At 50.2% G+C, this 14,385-nt stretch overlaps 1 protein-coding gene across 3 annotated transcripts in view; it reads left to right on the plus strand.

Moving 5' to 3' along the window:
* The first annotated feature begins 2,145 nt into the window (after nt 1–2,145).
* GRIK5 (glutamate ionotropic receptor kainate type subunit 5) overlaps nt 2,146–14,385 on the plus strand; it is a 97,648-nt gene continuing 85,408 nt past the window's right edge. For 2 of the 3 annotated variants that reach the window (XR_013393768.1, XM_028742288.2), the window contains exon 1: nt 2,146–3,319. The gene's annotated coding sequence lies outside the window, so the exon portion shown is untranslated. The remainder of the gene's footprint in view (nt 3,320–14,385) is intronic. The other variant, XM_028742287.2, reaches the window with a different exon arrangement.

Genomic DNA, 14,385 nt, shown 5'->3' on the forward strand with positions numbered 1-14,385 from the left:
TTGAGCTTTTTTGGGGAACATCTCCCTCCCAAAATACGTTTTTGGGCTTTTCTTGATTTTTTTTTAACCATTTAAAAAAACACAAATCACTCTTAAGTACGTTTGGATTTTCCCAGTTTCTTCAGCTGCCCAGACACCATTTTGCAGCCCGATTCCTGGAATTGTCCAGGAAAACCCAGACTCATGCAGTAAGAAATAATAAAATGAGAACATAAGGGAAAATTCATAAACAGCTTTGAAATGGAAAAGCTGTAGTAAAAAAAGATATAAACTAAGTAAATGGAGAAAGGAGGGAAGGTGAAAGAAATGTAGATTAACTTTGTTGGAATTTTTGCTTAAAATATTTGTAAAATGTGAACATGAAAAATGTACTGGCCCTACTGAATATTTTCCAAGACAGGAATGCTCAGCTACTCTCAGCAGCCAAAGCATCATAGCTGGACCCCAGAGAGACCTGTTGATTTAGGGACCGCTCTGCCACAAGGCACTGCAATGGCAAATGCCTTTCAGTTGCACAGATTCATGGCGAACAATCTGTTTGCCAGTCAGTGGCCATAAGGCATAATGGCTAAATGGAAACGTTTAAGTTTATGACAGTACACAATGGGAGAAAGGCTTTATTGCCAAGGATGAGGAAGCTGTGAGCTGTGAGCCTCTCGGTCCTGTTGGCATCCCAATTCCCAACAAATCCCAGCTGGAACAGCCAGTGGGCAGGAATGGTAAGCGGTGTGGCCCGACCACATCTGGAATGGCAGGCTGCAGTTTATCCCTCACGGAGCTACAGTTCCCAGCGTCCTTAACAAACTACTTGGAGGGAAGCCACAAGCTTTAAATGTATGGGGCAGATGTGACCTAGGATGGCCCCTGGAAAGTTGCCCATAAGGGATTGTGGCCCTCAAGCTGACGAAGATTCCTCACCATGCTATGACCTAGTTGGGGGTGTGTGACCATGATGTGCCAACCAGTGTCTGGCTGCATTCCTTTTACCAAGTTGTGTTTTCTTTTCTGTCTCCTCCTTTGGATAACACTTCTGTTTTCTTGCCTTTAGTAGCTTTCTTGACTCTGCTGCTTAACCACACTGGCATCCTCTTGGCCCATTTGGATACCTTCTAGCAGAGCTTCTCTTATTGTTGTGGTTTTGAATCATGCCAAGCATTCTGGAGAGATGTGATCCTCTTGACTTTCCTCTTTTTGAAGTCAAATGCGATTTGCGTGGGACTCTCTTGGCAACGGTCTGTTCAGGACATCTAATGAAAAATAAAAACCTACTATCTAGTTTGGAAAAGGTCTGTCTAGTCTGTCCATTTGTTCCCTATACAGTGGTACCTCGGGCTACATACGCTTCAGGTTACAGACTCTGCTAACTCAGAAATATTACCTCGGGTTAAGAACTTTGCTTCAGGATGAGAACAGAAACCGTGCTCCGGCGGCACGGCGGCAGCGGGAGGCCCCATTAGCTAAAGTGGTGCCTCAGGTTAAGAACAGTTTCCGGTTAAGAATGGACCTCTGGAACAAATTAAGTACTTAACCCGAGGTACCACTGTAGGTTCCAGCCGCTTCTGGAGATATCGCCGCCAAACATGGCACCAGGGTTCCTGCGGTGGGTGCAGTGGAACTCATAAACGTTGGATGCCAGATGCCATTTTGAACCAAGATGGCAGACCAGAATGTGACTTGGGTGTGACTTTACACAATCTTTGGCGCGAGGGATCCAAACTAAAATGAAAAACGCTATCCATTAAAAAAACCTCGCAACCTTCTTTGGTTTCTAAACATAGTTGTTTAGTGCCGGTAACTCCCAACCTAGTAAAAAAAAAATGTTGATGATGCAAGGCGTTGGTAAAAGGAGAGGCCGTTTGCACATGCTCAGAGGCACTCTTGCTATGTGCAATCCTTACCTCCTAAAGCTGTGCGTCGGTGTGTGTGTGGTGGTGGGGGGGGAACAGGTGTCTGGGTACACATCGCAGCTTAGGTTCACAGATGCGCGCGCGCAATCCCGCTCCTCGCGGGCCGCCGGAGTGAGTCCGGATTGCAGCGAGCCTCATCAAGATTCTGTGCGCGCCGGCGAAGCGATGCAGCGCATGCCAATGCGCCTCTCTCCTCTCCCTCCTCCGACGCCGACGCCGCGCTCCCCTCCCCAAGTCAACCACCCCCTCCCAGCAGTGGGAGCTTGATGAGAGGGAGAGAAAAAGGCAGTGCTGCCGCCGGCCAACGCCCCTCCCAGCCTCGACACCCCCAAAGGGACACCCCCCCCCCAGCCTAGCCACCTCCGCTTCCGCGCATCGCCCACCCCCTCTCTCCACGGGGGTGTAGCAGGATAACGGGAGGGCGGAAGAAGAAGGGAGAAGGAAGGAGCGTTTCGGCTGCTGCGGCTTTGGCAGCCAACAGATCGCAGCCTCTGGCCTCCCCCGCCTGGCTTTGGGGGGCGGGTGGTAACGGGGGGGGGGGGAGGAGGAGGAGGAGGAGGGGGCCAACCGGAGAGATCTCGTTCCTCCCCATCACCACCCCCCAGGAGGACCATCCAGACGTGGACCGCGGATCTTCGCCCCTCCACTTCGCTTGCCGCCGCCGCCGAATGATTGAAGAATCGTAGAGAGAGAGAGAGAGAGAGAGAGAGAGAAGGGGGGGGGGCGCTGCGTCTCTCCCACCCAATTTGCAGAAGGAGGCTCGACGTTTGCTCCCAGAATCCGGAATTGGGGGGGGGGGGTGAGCCAGAAGAAGACAGCGTTCGATTACAGAGGAGGGGATCTGGGAAGGGGGTCCTACCCCCCACCCCCCGAAAAGGGGGGGTGCTGCATCCTGGAGAGACGGACATGGGGAGTTTCCTATTTTATGGGCAGTTCTCCCCCCCTGGACAGGAGGGGGCCTGCGAGGCTTTGACTCCTGAGACATCTGATTAGCCCCCCCTTCCTCCAACAACCCCACACGACCCTGAACTTGCTGTGCACCACGGTTTGGCTGCAAGGGGCTGGGGGGGCCAGGCCCCCTGGGAGCAAAGGACCCCTCTTGTCTCACTCTCCCCCCCCCCCAACCATTTTCTTCTCTTGAGCCTTGCGGTACTGGGGCTGTTTTCTGGATGGAGAGGTGATCTGAGAGTTCTCCAAGGATACTCCGTGGAAGGGAGATTCTGAGGGAGCCGAGATCTGGAGAGTGTACGCTTTTATTTCCCAGAGAAATATACATATATATAAATTAAAGAAAGGGGTGGGGGAGAACGGCCTCTCCCCAAGGAAGACCACAGAGGAAAGTGGGCCTCCCCCCTCTCGAAGAGGGGGAGCTGCAAGGAGACAGAGGCCGGGGGGCGCAGTTCACGGATTCCGTAAGTGGGGAGCACTTCGCTCTTACATTTCTTCGGGGGGGGGATGTGGGGTGGGAGAAAGAGGGTGCCTCTGTGTTTGTTGTCCCCCTTTCCTCGCTCCCTCGGATGTGGCCTCCGTCCAAGGGCCCTGCAGGCATATGTGAGGGTGATGGGGGGGAAATTGGTGGGTCTTGGTGGGGGGCAGGGATCAGAAGGGGGTGTTTGGATTTGAGGCTGGCGGGTGGGTGGGTTGCCTTTCAGATGCTGTGTTTGGGCTGAGTGGTTGGGTGGCTCGACGGAGACGTACGACGTAGAAGGTGGCGGAACTGGGTGAAATGGGTTTTTGGGGTGAGTGGGTGGGGGTCGTGGAGAGAGTGGGGAGATGCCACACGAAGATGCAGTTTATCTTCCCATCTGCCCACCCTCCTGCACCATCCACCACTTGCCATAGATCATGTCTTTCCCCTCCGAATCTCGCCTCGCATCCCATCTCCCCACCAAAAAAACCCCCCAATGAATTATTACATTTGAGCCGCACTCCTCACCGCTGCTTTAGAAAAAGACTTATTTACAGCAGCCGAATACCCCAGGGCTTCCCCCTCCCCACTGCCTCTCCCTCGCCTTCCTAGGCTTTCTGGCTCCCTCAATCTAGGCCAGAGAGCTCTCTTGGTCTCCCAGCTGGCCTAGGTTGTTTCTGTTAGCCAGGCCCATCAGCCCAGGCCACAGCCCTCCCTTCTCCTTGTTAATGGAGGGGATGGTGCAGGTGGGTGATATCGGACAAATCCAGGGGCTTTTCCAGCCCTGTAGGCAAGGCCGACAGACTCTCGGTTGGAGAGCAGAGATCTGGGGATAGCTTAGGAATGCATGTGTCGGAGATGGGTTTAAGCCTGCACAAGTTTCTAGCCCACATTGTGTGTGTATTCATTAGTGTACTTGCTCACAACTGGCTGCTACACCAGTCTTTTGTGGCATATTGGTGGTCTAAGGGGCGGAAAGAAAGAAAGGGCCAACTCTGTTTCAGGATACAAAGGCTCCGTTGCCTCTAGGCCATTCTTAGTTGCCACGGGCTGCACAAAGTCTGCCTGCCTGCGCAAGTCTCCTTCACTCCCTGTATAATTTTTAAGAAACACGTCTCTCGTTCTGTCCCCTTTCCTGGCTCTTCTGCAAATCTCTGTCTGTGTGTCAGAACAGAACCATCAGAAGCTTCCCAGCTTCGCCCACCATGCATTGCTCTGGTAATCCTCACAACAGCCCTGGAAGGTAGGCCTCTGTTGCTATAATTTCAAGGTCCATTCTTCTCAAGTTATACTTTAGGCCCACAGACATTCCCTGCTCTGTTTCCAGCTCCTTCACCCCACGATGCAGTTCACTCCTTGTTTCCTTTCTCCTTCAGAAGGTCTCCTGAGGTCTCTCCATCTTCTGACGTCTTCTTTTGCATCCTCTCAAGCCTCTTTGCCACAGTCCCAATCTTTCTGCCCAGGACACCTGCTTGGGCAACTCTCAGGTTCAACCCGCCACCCCCCCCCCATTGCATAACACTGGATATTCTCCCTGGTATCTCCAGCTCCCCCTCCCCAGGCTCCCACAACCCCACCTTCCACTCCGAATTTTCCCCATGCAAAACAGAGGAAGGCTTTTGAGACTTACGAAGCGGCCTGCCATCAGCCAGGCTATTTGTCCACCTAACCCAGTGCTGCCTGCTCTGACAGGCAGCCGCACTCTCACATCTCAGGCAGAGGTCTTTCCCACCGTGGGCTGCCTGATCCCTTTCTAACTGGAGATACAGGGGATTGAACCCCTGGACCTTGTTCCTGTAGAGCAATGAGTTATGGTCCCACCCTCAAGCTCCCATCCCACACTGATCCCACATTGGGTCTCTTAATGCAGGCTTCCTACTGGGACACCTGGTTGGCCACGGTGAGGGCAGGATGCCTGATCCTGCAGGGATCTTCTTGCATTGTTCCTTACAAACCTACCTACATGTCTGGAAGCAGCAATGACCAAGGATGGGGCATCATTAACGACTGTGTGGAAGAGGGAAATTCAGCAACTTTTCTGCGAGCTGAAATTCTCTCTCTTGCACAACTGCTGTAGGTACAGTTGGGAACCTTCTCTTCCTCTGTCCATCCTAATAGGGACCCCCTTTCTTCCCAATCTCCCACCTACACCTCTCCCCAAACCGAACCATTATGAAGCACCCCCAGTGACCTCTCCTGCCATCAGTTACCTTGCATTCCTGCTATTGCAACCTCCTGCATAAGCTCCCTGCTTCCTCCTCCATCCATGGCCGTGTTTCCTTTATTCAGGATCCACCTCCTTGCTCCTAACCCAACTTGCTTGGTTGGTTCTTTGTTGTCATCCCAGCCTGTCTCCATTCTCCCATCCCCAATCTCCCCCTAGGCAAGCCACTATCTCCTCCTCCTGTGGTGCCCTTTGCTCTCCCCCCAACATACTTCCATCCTCCTTGTTTGCTCCTTGGATGTAACCCTTGCCTCTCTCTGTGTGTGTGATGATGTGACCTCTCTCTCTTGCCTGACTCCCTCCCTTCCTTTGAATCTCACACCCAACACCCTTTGCTTTCCATTAGGAGCCGGCTCTACCATTGCTTAGCAGGGTGAAGTGGCCCAACTCAGGTAGCAAATTTATTTGGTGGAGGTTGGCGGGAAGACCAGCAAATTGTTAACGGCTTAGTTGGCGCCCACCATGGTGGGCCCTAAAAGTCAACCAAGGAGGCTTTCTTATTCGGATCATGCGGCTTCCACACGGCGCCCTGTGCCCGCTTACTTCCCTCTTTTCCTTCTCTCCAGTGCCCGCCTCCTTCTCCTCTCCTGACCAGCTGGGAATTTTGGAACCCCTGTGCCCTATTTCCACCCCCTTTCCTCCCTGCCCCTTTCTGTCTTGGGTGCGCAGCAGCCTTGCCGAGCAGCTGTTGAGGCCGCGGGTGGCGGTTGGTGAGGAGAGGGGTAGAGTTCTGCCCCTGCCAGTCCCAGTTAGCATCTCCCCACCCCCCTGGCAGCTTCACCAAGCTCCGTGGCAAGAGACGGAAACGGATCCGAGACAGGGACCCAATTGCTGTGACAGCCACAGCAGATTTGCCGAGGCCTGGGTGTCGCAGCCTTCCTGGGGCTTTGGTGGAGTGTGGTGGTGGTGGTGGGGGGAGGAAATGGGGTGGGGGCCCAGGGAGGTGCACGGGTTTGTGTCTCTCTCTGTGTTTAACGTCTCTCTGTGTGGCTCAGGAAGCGAAAGGGAAAGGACAGTGGCGTTTCTGGGTGCCAGGGAGATCAAAAAGGTCTCATTTCCTTATCCAAGCTTTCTTGCTTTGTTTGCTGGGAAGAAAAGGAGCTGTTTTATTCAGGGGGAGTTTTTCCTGGGGAAGAAGGGATGGGAAGTAGCAAGGAAAATGCAAGCGTCAGAGGCTGGAGGGTGCCAGCGTTAAGCTCTGGGTCCTCAGCAACAACTTGGCTGTTTGTTCGCAGTCTGTTGTGGCACCTGCTTAGGAAATGTGCATGTTTCGTGGCCTGGCGTGTCTCCATGACTGCATTCACATGCTCCGTTTGAAGCACTATAAACTGTCATGGCTTCCCCCAAAGAATTCTGGGAACTGCAGGTCCCAGAGTGGAATAATGACCATTCCCTCTTCCCAGGGAATTCTGGGGATTGTAGCTCTGTTAGCGGGGTAGTGCGGTCTCCTGACAACTCTCAGCACCCTTAACAAACCACAGCTCCCAGAATTCATTGGGAGGGGGAGCCACAACTGTTTAAAGTGGTATCACGGTGGTTAAAATGTTTGGTGTGACCATGGTTCAAGAGTTGGAATTCTTAATGGAGATAAGTCTTTCCCCCAGTGTAGGACTGGAGTGTAGAAAGTCTGGCCCTCCAGAGATGCTGCTGGACTACAACTCCCATCATCCCCAGCCGTCGTGGCCAATGCCACCTGCGAGGCCACCGCATTCCCCAGTTTTCTCTGTGGGTCTAGGCTGGGCCTGCGGGATTTGTAGCTCTACAGTTCACCAGCAGCGGAGAAACATCTCTGCTTTGCTTTCTGCCCGAGATGGCAAAGATGGGGCAGTGTTGTTGAGCATTTTGCGGCTGCAATAAATCAGGGGTGGGGGCTGAAATTCAGCTTGATGGGTCGTGTTCAGCAGGCACAGCTGGTGGGCACAGGGATGCTTGTGACTTTGGACACCGGTGGCGATTTTAGGGCCCACCACAAGAGGAGATCAACATGTGCGCTGTGCTGGGAAAACGATCCAGAACATCTCCCTGGAACGCTACGTGGTGTCCATTTCTTTCTCGACCACCTCCTTCTGACTCCCTATTCCCAGACCGCAGGTTTTTATCCAAGAAGTATACCCCTCAGCCCCCATCGCAAAAACACCAAAGTCCTAGCACTGACATCTGCATGGGGCTCTATTTATCCCTTGTCATTCTTGTCCTTCTCCTTTTGTTTTGTCTCCGACAGCCAACGTTTAGACTGTAAGTTGCTTGGGGCACAGACTGATCTGCCTGCAAGTACATTGATGGTTCTAGAGAGGAATGTTCCCCTTAACTTGAAAGAGTTTGAGGCATGCAGTTGTACTCTGGTTTTGTCCTACTGAGAATAAGCCCAACTCCTTTTCTTCTACAAATGCAGTAAAAATGTGTTGGGAATGAGGTGGTAGAGTCCTTGAATGGGAGAGGACTGTACCACTTCTCAGGCTGCAGGTAGCAATTGCTTCCCTAAATGATGGAAAAATCCCTATCACCCCCCCCCCCAAAAAAACCCCACCTAAAGCAAAACATCAGATTGTTCATAATAAGCCTTAACAGTTCAAAAGACATAAGATAGGTTCCCCCCAACCTGGTGTCTTCCAAAGATTTTGGACCAGAACTCCCATCGTTCCCTGCCAGCGTAGTTGAGCGCTGTAGCCCAAAACTCCCAGAAGCTGGGGAAGGCTGAGTAGGAGTTCAGAAATGTAACATTTCTATGCACTGATAAAAAATTCAGACTTAACAAGTGGAAAATCTAGAGCGGTGATCTTCAGCTTCTCCAGACTGGAGACCCACCTCTGATTTCTAACCTGCAATGTGGGACCCGCTTTCCCACATTCTCTTTTGATCTATCCATACTATAATATGCTAATGAGCCATATTATTGAATCTTGAAATGGCAATTCACAGAGCAATGGACACAGTGGTATCTTAGCATTACTACTAAATGAAAACCAGCAAGAAATTAACTTCCCCCTGATTCCAACCCTACTGCAGGAAGTGGAGTGAGGCTGATGTTTTTATCCCTGCTTTTTCTACCCTCCAACATTTCTCCGATGAAAATAGGGATGTCCTAAAGAAAAGCGGGACGTTCCGGGATCAAATCGGAAAACCGGATGGCTTCTGTAAATCCGGGTCTGTCCCTGGAAAATAGGGGCACTTGGAGGGTCTGTAAACTCTCATATCCTGTAGCCAGACTTCTGCCGTCACTTCCTGGGTCCCCTTGTTACTGCCATGATGTCAGCTGCTGGGGCAACCAAGCTACCTGCAGAAGGAGACACTTTGGCATTGCAATCCCCAAAGTACTTCCATTCTGGGAGAAGTCTAGAAAGCCGTCGAGACAGACTGGAAAGCAAGCAGAGTGTCCCTTGTTCCATTGAAAAGCTCCCTCACTAAAGACGTAGCTCTAGGAAGGTGGGCCACGTGGTTGGTCAGAAATGCTGTTCTTATTGGGGGAAAAGGCTCTTGACTATCACTTGACCCATCACGAAAATGAATGCCTTGTCTGAAGAAGATGCTCTAGCCCAGAAACTGTATGAAATGCTCCTTTGGTTTGGTCAGCCTTAGCTTGGAGTCCAACATGGCAGCATCAGCATTGTCACGACCCATCTGGGATGGCCTCACTTCCTCCCTGTGGGTCCTGAGCCACTGCTGGAAGATCTCTGATGCTGAACAGAACAATCCATCAATTTATTTAAAAAGCATACTGTGCAAGGGAAATCTCACAGCAGGTTGAAAACAGTTGTACAGTGGTACCTGGGGTTACAGACGCTGCAGGTTACAGACTCCGCTAACCCAGAAATAGTACCTTGGGTTAAGAACTTTGCTTCAGGATGAGAACAGAAATCGTGTGGCGGCAGCGGGAGGCCCCATTAGCTAAAGTGGTACCTCAGGTTAAGAACAGTTTCAGGTTAAGAACGCACCTCCTGAACGAATTAAGTTCTTAACCCGAGGTACCACTGTATAAAGCTTCAATAATGTTGAGTGAGGCCCTGAAGATTGTTCTTCCAGGTTCAGGCAGGGATTTGCTTACTTCTTCTCACTGCTACAGATAGTAAGCAACACCTCTGCCAGTGATAACTGTTGGGATTTTATCCTCCATTAGATATTTAACATACAATTGAACTGACCTTCCTGGTAGTTTGGTCAGCAAAAGGCCCATCCATCCATCCATTGATTGATTAAGCAATCAGTTAATTAATTAATTAACTAAAGGGGAGTACCATGTATGCCACTTTGAGCTTCCTTGAAGAACAGTGTGAGATAGAAATGCAATAAGTAAATAAGCAAGTAATATAATGAATATAATGTATGCTGCTGAACTCCAGCACAGAAAATACAGAACGGAAGGGCACGGAAAGTATTTTCTTTCTATAAAATCGTGGTTATGATGGGATAAACAGGGTGCAGCAGAAGGGGAGAAACAACAGCGCCATGGGAAAAGGGGTGGGAAGTCAACAAAAAGAAAAGAAAAGATGAAATTGTGTTTTGGCTGTATATGCTAAAAATGTTGAAACATAATAAAATATAACGGAAGGAAGGGAAAGAAAGTAAGTAAGTTCTTTATCACTAGGGAGGTGAAATCCCTGTCAAACTTCATGTCTCTCCCCCCCCCCCCATTAGCTATGAGACGGTGGATTGGAAATAGTGGAGGGTTTAAGGGACATGTTTACTTCCTGCAGTGGTGGCTTGCGGTATACCATGGAAAACGAGAGGGCCGGCTGGTCATTTTGGGATAGTTCTTCCTGCCTGATTTGCCAAGATGCAGACTGTAGAACAGGATTGTGCTCAGATGGCATATTGAGCTGGGCATGCAGACTGGAGCAGATCATGCGTTGATGCTTGCTTGAAGACTTGCGTGTGATTTCTTGGTTTCTAACATTTTTTTCCCCCCTCGGGGGCAGCGGCTGGATGTAGTGGAATTGATGGGTGCTGCCGCCTTGATGCTGCGAAGCTCCCGGAGAAGGGAGTTGTCATAGAGAGCTCTGGGTTTCCTTTTCAAATACTGTATCTGTGGCAGAGGAAATCAGATTGCATTTCTCCAGTACTGGCATTTTTGGGGTGCCAACTTGACTTGCAACAGGGCTAGTTTTGTAATACCAGGCATCCGTGCTTGGACTGGAATATTTGTTTAAAGAGAGAGCTTCAGAGCATGTGCAGAATGGCCTCTCCCTGCAAACTGGCCACAGTCGAAGCACATCTGAACTTTCAAATTTTCCCTGCTTTTGCCACTTTGTCCTCTGTGCCCAACACATCAGTCGATAGGAATGCTCTGTCCCTCCTCTGTGAGCTTGCATGCATGTGGCTACTAGGCTAGAGTGCTTCATTCATTCATTTGTGTAATATATTTATGTCTTGCCTTTCTTCCGAGCTGGGATTCCAGGCAGCTTACAACATTTAAAAATGCATATATAAATTAGAAAAATGCAAACTGGTTATAAACAAAAGTTAAAACACATCAGAGTGCATTTAGAACTAGCAATTGAAATCCAGCTTGCCTGTAGAGCAGCCCTGATCCTTAGTTTCCAAAGGTCTGCCTGAACAGGAAGGATAACAAAGAGGGAGCCAGTCTAACCTCTCTTGGGAGTGAATCCTGCAGTATGGGAACAGCCACCGAAAAGGCTCCTTCTCACATCATCACCAACCAGGCTTCTGATGTAGATGGGACCGAGAGGAGGTGCTCATCTGGGCATCTTAGCACCAGGGCAGGTTCATATAAGGAGATATGATCTTTCAGGTAGCCTAGGCCCAAGTTGTATATGCAGAGCTTTCAGGCTCCCTGATCCAGTGACTGGGTAGAAACTGCTGCTGTTTACAACAGGAGTTTCATTGCCATTGAGGTGGCACACCTGTGTCTCAGTTGGAATGGAAGTGAGGACCAAGGCCTTACCCACACTTGTCTTTTGCCCTGTTCTTTCCAGGCCCAGGTTCACGGCAGGAGAAGGAAAGCTGGTCCTAAACCTCTGCTGCCTTGCAGGATATCTTCAGGAGAATAAATGCCCAAGGAATAAACCCTTAGTCCCTTAGACGGTTGGATGGCACCTTGTACGCCTCCTTCCGCAACTCCACTTCAGTGAGGCTGAGAGGGGGGTCTTGTCATGTGGGCAACCCAGGACCTCCATGCACACCGTCCAAGCTTGCACCCCGAGGAGGTCACTTTGGCATTGCTAACGCAGAGGTTCAATTTCACCCCCGGAGGCCAGTGTAGTGTAGTGTAGTGGTTAAGAGTGGTAGTCTTGTAATCTGGTGAACCGGGTTTGCTTCCCCGCTCCTCCACATACAGCTGCTGGGTGATCTTGGGCTAGTCACACTTTTCTGAAGTCTCTTAGCCTCACTCACCTCACAGAGTGTTTGTTGTGGGGGAGGAAGGGAAAGGAGAATGTTAGCTGCTTTGAGACTCCTTAGGGTAGTGATAAAGCGGGATATCAAATCCAAACTCTTCTTCTTCTTCTCCATTGTCTCTCAAGACAGATGGCTGCCAACACTTTATCTGACTTAATATAAGGCAGCTTCTGTAGCTTGTGAATCCCGCTTCCAAACTGAAGAAGTAAAGGACAGGGGGATGTCTTCAAGGAAAGCATGTTTTACAGGAGTTGGGATATTAGTCTGCTTTGATCATTTGCAAGACTTCAGCCCTTCTGTAAGTGCAGGAGCTGAGGAGAGCAGCATGGGCAAAGTGGTCTTGGCTCTCCCTTGATAGCTGAACTCCTAGGGCTGGGAAATCTTTATAAACAATGATATGTAGATATACGCATGCTGAGTTCGATGATCTGTCTGTTGAGCCTGTACATAAGTAAATCCCCTACGTTGCAGGGTGAAGGTTAAAGATGCTTGTTGGGTCTGGGAAGGGTAAAGGCCACAGGTCTAGGGAATGAATCTGCGCAGGGGGACGAAGCCACTACCAGCATCTCCGTAAGCTGATTATCTCTGCAGCCTTCTCCTTGCTAGGATTGCAGCTGGGAGCGCAGGAGGCCTTTGATCCCATTAAACTCTTACCAGGGCTTTGCCCGCAGCTAATCGGGGACTTCCTGCTAAGAACCGCTGTAATACAACATACCTCCGAACATTTGACGGAGGAAACGAGCCAGGTTTAGGGTCTCTTTTTCTCACCACAGGTTCAGTATGGGCTGGGCAGGGCTTTGAGAAAAGCCTTCTAGATTGTTGAAAAAAAGGAATCTAGCACACGACCTGCAGCTGTGGCTTGCCAGGGGCTGAACTGATGTGGTTAAGTTTTGCACACACACCCTCTCTCTCTGCAGCTGCCATGCGCTCATGGGGTGAAACGGTCCCTCGGCTGAGTAGCATAAGGAATTGGCAATGTTCCAGGGGCTCAGTCCAGTTCCCCGTAACAGTATAACCCCACCCATGCTTTTTATGCACATCACTTACTTCCTGCCCCCCCCCCCAAAGTGTGATATAGGTAAAGGGTACTTGAACCTTCTCCTTGGTGCATGGGCATAGTTGGGCAGCAGCCCCCCCGCCCCCGTGAACCAAGTAAATAAATACAAATACTTCACTAAAAGTAGAAATGATCAGAATATTTGAAATTGAAATGCACACGGAGGTCTCTTGGGTGGGGTTGCGCTGCATTCTAGCGATGCAACTGGCAAATCGACTGAGCGATAGACAGAGCCAGAGAGAGGGTGACGACAGGTGGCTGTCCTCCCCGCCCAACATTAATAATAATAATAATAATAATAATAATAATAATAATAATAGTAATAATATTTATTATTTATACTCCGTCCATCTTGCTGGGCTTCCCCAGCCACTCTGGGCGGCTTCCAACAAAATATTAAAACACAGTAATGCATCAAACATTAAAAGCTCCCGTAAACAGGGCTGCCTTCAGATGTCTTCTAAAAGTCAGATACAGTAGTTGTTTATTTCCTTGACATCTGAGGGGAGAGTGTTCCACAGGGCGGGTGCCACTACCGAGAAGGCCCTTTGCCTGGTTCCCTGCTTGGGACGTGGGTGGCGCTGTGGTCTAAACCACAGAACCTAGGGCTTGCTGATCAGAAGGTCGGTGGTTTGAATCCTCTCGACGGGGTGAGCTCCTGTTGCTCTGTCCCTGTTCCTTCCAACCTAGCAGTTCGAAAGCACGTCAAAGTGCAAGTAGATAAATAGGTACCGCTCCGGCGGGAAGGTAAACGGTGTTTCCGTGCGCTGCTGTGGTGCACCAGAAGCGGCTTAGTCATGCTGGCCACATGACCCGGAAGCTGTCTGCGGACAACCCTGGCTCCCTCGGCCAGTAAAGCGAGATGAGCGCCTTAACCCCAGAGTCGTCCGTGACTGGACCTAACGGTCAGGGGTCCCTTTACCTTTACCTATGGATTAACTGGAGCATTCATAGCCTGCCCCTCCAGTGTAAATACACCAGTCAGGGTGGCTAGGACTGTACAAAAGTTGCAATTTCATAAATAAGTTTTTAGATATTTTTACTTTGGGTTTTTTTCTTTTAAAAAGATTAGGTCTGTAGTAGGGCTGAGCGATAGGTGGTTTTCAACATCGTGATATATCACCGGCTAAACATCACGATACAGTGGAACCTCGGTTGTCAAACGTAATCCGTTCCAGAGGACCGTTTGACCTCCAAAACATTTGGCAACCGAGGCGCAATTGACAGTCGCCAATTGCAATTGAGAAAATGGAGAAATGCGCCTCGGAAGCCGTTTGACTTCCGAGGCACGTTTGGAAATGGAAGCATCCAATTCTGGGTTATTGGTGTTTGAAAGCCGAAACTTTCGACTTCCGAAGCGTTCGACAACTGAGGTTCAATTGTATCTGAAATAAGGCTAGAGCTACACGTAGGGACACGGGTGGCGCTGTGGGCAAAA

The sequence above is a fragment of the Podarcis muralis genome, chromosome 7 (genome assembly GCF_964188315.1).
Source record: "Podarcis muralis chromosome 7, rPodMur119.hap1.1, whole genome shotgun sequence".
NCBI lineage: Eukaryota > Metazoa > Chordata > Lepidosauria > Squamata > Lacertidae > Podarcis > Podarcis muralis.